Below are 5,000 nucleotides of genomic sequence, written 5' to 3' on the forward strand. Positions count from 1 at the left end.
TCTCTCTCGGTCTATCCTCTAGGCCAATAATGATTCAATTACGCCTCTTTTAATTCTAATTTTGCCTGCTAATTATAAATAATTTTCTCATTTAATTGCAATTCCATCTTTTTGTGAGACTTTTCTCTCACGCAACAAAGCGCTCCACATTGAAGGCAACGAGGATCCAAATTCCGAAATCGACTACGAGTGTCCAAAATCCAAAATCGGCCACTTGTGTTCAAGATCGGAAATGAGCCATTAGTGTCCAAAATCGGAAATCAACCCCTTGTGTCCAAAATCAAACACCAGGCACTTGTGTCCAAATCGAAAATCGGCCAATAGTGTCCAAAATCCAAAATCGGCCACTATTTTGAAAAATCGTAAATCGGCCACCAGTGTCCAAAGTCGAAATCGGCCACTAGTTTTTAAAATTGGAAATCGGCTATTAGCGTCCAAAATCAGAAATTGGCTATTTGTGTCCAAGATCTTAAATCGGCCACCAGTGTACAAAATCGCCCATTTGGGTCCAAAATCGGAAATCGGCCACTGGTGTCCAAAATCGGAGATCAGCCGCTGGTGTCCAAAATCGGAAATCCTCCACTAGTGTCCAAATCTAAAATCGGCTACTTGCGTCCAAAAATTGGAAATGGGCTACAAGTGTCCAAAATCGGAAATCAGCCACTAGTGTCCAAAATCCAATCGCAAAATCGGCCACTAGTGTCCAAAACCTAAAATCAGCTACTAGTGTCTATTGGAGTTCTGCATTCTACATATTTATGAGTATCCTGTTTTACGAGAGAAAGATGATTCAAGAATATAGAGTCAAGGTAATATTTCAGTTTATGACCTTTTAAAATGAAACATGATGGAACCGACATTTTGTTAATTTGTCTTACCAGTCAGTAAAGGTATCAGGTATCAGGGGAAATCGACTCTTACCAGATTAAACCTGAGATGATTGCAGCCCAAAATTATCGCGCCACTTGTGTTGACGTGCAAAATAAAGTCGGAAGTGGAAAGTCGAAGTAGAAAGTGTGAAAATACGCTAGTATAATTGTAATAATAATAATAATAATAATAATTATGATAATAATAATAATGATAATAATATTAATGATGATAGTTTTTTTAAAGAAGGTGGCACTAAATAGTTAAGATAACTTTTAATGGTCCTCTATCTAAAATCACAGCAGAAATAAGGTACCACATGTACGGAGTAAGAACAAGTGATATAGTGATAATGTTGATGTGAGGTGAATTGGAAGTTGTTATTTTGAGACTTTTCCAGTTAAGCCTTTTGTTTTGTTAAGCCTTGCCTTTTGCGCCTACGTGTTGTTCTGGTAGATTTATATTTTTGGCTCAGTTCGCGGATTTCCTTATTACCGTGTTAGACATTTTAATCGTTTGTAATGGTTGAGAATAATTAGTTCCATAGTAGGTGGTCGTGTTTGGGTTGGTAAAGCTGACCTTGAGTTCTACCCACACTGAAGTTCCTGTTTGCGTGCGCGATTCCTGTGCGCAGCTGTTAGCGTTCAATTTGTTCCTTAGCGCTCGGCGAGTACTTCGGTGAGGGCCACCCAGTTTCCCCCTTTTTGCAAACTAAACGGATACGCCATAGAAACTCTCACGGTCAGCTAACCCAAACATGTCTACGATTTTCCTACTTAATACGTTCGTACTTCTCGCTAGAGCAGAAAGAAAGGAAGCGTCGCTGTGGTAGAAGTCAACTCTTTTGGAGGAGAATTAAAAAGAAAGTACAGAGTCCTAGTACCTCTGGTTAATTTGCCTAAGCAAGTTGTACAACCCCCAATAAATTTGGTGGAGGACTCGAATTCTGTTCAGCGATTCACCACAGCGTTACCCGAAACTCAGTCGAGAAATCATCGAGATTGTGAGTGAAACCCCCTACCAGAAACAAAGGCTTTGTTTCTGGTAGCATGCCTTTCCGTTGCAAGCTAGTTTAATTTTGTAAATCTCAGTATTTTTCTTTCAATAATAATCGAGTTCGCGCAGAGTGTGAGTTATATTAGTATTTAAGTCGGTTAGCTTGTCGGTTGATTATGGCTGTTATAAGTCAATTTCAAACTTGAAGTTTTCGATTATGTGTCTGTTACGTTTTCCCCTTCATTAGTACCGTTTTTGATCGTGTCCCTTTTAATTTTGGGAAATCTGGCTCATATCGTACTTTTTCAGTATCCATCCTGATTACTAGACAGCGAGCGCGAACCCTGGCCCGGGAGGTTGTTCGCCAGGAAAATTTAGCTGTGAATCAGTTCAGGTTCGAATGAGTGGCTGGCCCCTCCTCCACCCGTTCAGTAATCTAGGGAACCGTTCTTCCGACACTAGATAACAGGGGTTAAGGGGGATTCCTACTCCTAGCGAGTACTCTCTAGTTTCCTCTTGTACTAGAAACCATAGTTCCGACTCCCAATAAGACCTTATTTGTAAAAACGTAGAGAACAGAGAAAGTCTTTCCGGTCGTGGAAGTGGAGGCGAAGATTCTGTTGAAGCTCCTGATAACTCGTTTCTTGATATTCGACGTAGTTCTTTAGAGCCGAACCAGTCGTCTCGTGCATCAGCTTGCACGGAAATTGAGGATCAAGTTAATCAGTTACGTCAAACAGTTGAGCGAATGAACTTCCGTTAACTCACAAGGTAGAGGTATCGGTGTAAAATCGTCGGTAACATTTCCAGTTTTTAAGGGCGATGGGTCCGAGGATGCTCACGAGTCCATTACAAACTATAAGAGGGCCGGTAGACTAAATGGTTGGGACGACGATAAACTAGCATTAGGGCTTCCCCTCTATTTAAAGGGTCACGTCAGTGCGTGGTTTAAAGCTTTACCCACGGCTGACGAGATGCCTTTTGGAGGGTTATCTGTGCAATTAATTAGGCATTTTGCCTCAGGAGCTAGCGAATGGCGCGTGAGAGACGCGCTAGGGCAGCGACGGCAATTAGAGAAAGAATCAGTTGCGGATTATTCCTATAGCCTTCGAACACATTGTGCGAGAATAAATTTTCCTAGATCCGAGTGGACACACTCTTTTGTACAGGGTCTTATTCCAGAAATTCGCGAAGATGTTGTTTAGCAACAACCCGAAAATTTGGAAGCGGCAGAGAATTTCGCTAAGTTAAAAGAATCGGCATTGGCAGGGTCAAATAAACGTGCAGATTTTAACCCGAAAGGAGGTATCGGCGCAAATTCTGGAAGAGCTCTCAAAAGCAATTACTCCTAAGAAGAAGTCGATTAGTGCTGTAGGTCCAGCGCTAGGTCAAAACCTTTACGTGAACAAGTCCGAGATGAAGCAGATTATTAGAGACAAGTTTCCAGAGTTGATGGTAAGCAATACTGATACTAGACCCAGTGGTCATAATCAGCGTTCTAAACAGTCTTTTCAACCAAGGAGTTTTCGGTCTCGCGTTGGCGATGCCGTTTGCTACAATTGTGGTCGAAAAGGACATACTTATTATTTTTGTCGCTCAAAACCTGGTCCTGGAAATTTTCGTCGTGGAGGTAGCAGGCAAAACTTTTATCAGAATAGAGGTCGAGATGCCTCTAATTGGGAACCTAAGCAGCAGGGAAACTGAAAAACGCCCCTGTCTCGTTAGAAAATGAACCCGTGATGGGGGCCTCAAAAACTATACAAAAGGCTTCGAAAGTTGTAGACCAAAATTCATTGGGAGGATCATGCGATACTGATAATCTCGTTTTCAGTAAAGCCAGGCCTGCCGATGTTTCAGTATATGAGAGAATTAATTTAGTGCACTCCATGTTATTGTTGAAGGTAGTTATCAAACTTCGCCAAAACATTCATCTAGTCGCCCTTGTTTGGAGAGTAGTATCATCGTTATTTTATCCGTTGTTTCGCTATCATTATTAAGCTACTTGAGTTGTTTGAAGTAGTCGTAACCAGTACGGTGGATGTACTTAAACGACCTCGGGTGTCTAGTAATAGACACGCGACCTTATTTTCAGGCGCCAGTACGCCGAATTTTTCTGCTTTGTCCGTTCAGGATAAATCTCCTGAGTGTTTGTGTGAGGTCTCTAAGGAAGAACCTCAAAGTTTTAAAAGTGCCGTTGTGGAAGAAAACAATCTAGTTTTTGAGCAAACAGATGTTTTTGTTGATGATATGTTGAGTTGTGATAATATTATTTCGGACGTCATGTCACACAATGTTAAAGCAAAATAAGATAACTGATAGCAATGAGACCTCATGTAACAACTGCTCGCCTTTAAGTAATGATAATATAGAGAATAGTGAACAGGGGTCAACGAATTCATCCGTCTCGAAGAGTTTAGAAGATTTTAGTAGCGGAACTAGAACAGAGATGGGATGTAATGCTTTCCTATCCGTGGCTTCTGTTGTGAAGTCGGGCTCAAGCCGCGTTGATAATTTCGTGGAGGACGAAGTCGATAGTATTTGTATTTATTTTGTGCCTGGAAGTTCTCTCCTGCCTGTTAGCATAAAGGGTCATGATTTTCATTGTTTAATAGATTCTGGAGCTGTTGTCACAGCAGTAAGTGCTAAGGTGTGGTGGCAGTATTTGCGTCACGCCTACCCTATGATTCAGAAAACGTGATAACAGTCAATGGTTCTCGTTTGACTACTATATGGGAAAGGCGTCGATGGAATTTGTTAGTGAATCTTGTGCGTTTACTTTCGGAGTATGTGTGATAGAAGATCTGTCTTATGATGTTATTTTTGGTAGAGAATGGATTAGTCAGTTTTTCCTCAGAGCCTAGTCCTTTTCCTTTTGAGGGTGTTCCTAGAGGTAGTATATTAATGAATTTAGGTTTAATGAATTTAATCAACGATTTAATGAATAAAGCCTTCGTTTCATCAGTTCACGCCTCTTGTACCTTTATTATTCCACCCCAGTCAGAGATCCTGGTTCGGGGAAACCTCGATGCTCCCCCAGAATCGAGATTCTCAGAGGAGAATGGTATTAGCGGCATTATTGCCTCAAAATCTGACTTATGTCATCGTTATTTTATTTTTGTAACTTCGGAGCTTGT

This window comes from Stylophora pistillata, chromosome 1 (assembly GCF_964205215.1).
Source record: "Stylophora pistillata chromosome 1, jaStyPist1.2, whole genome shotgun sequence".
NCBI lineage: Eukaryota > Metazoa > Cnidaria > Anthozoa > Scleractinia > Pocilloporidae > Stylophora > Stylophora pistillata.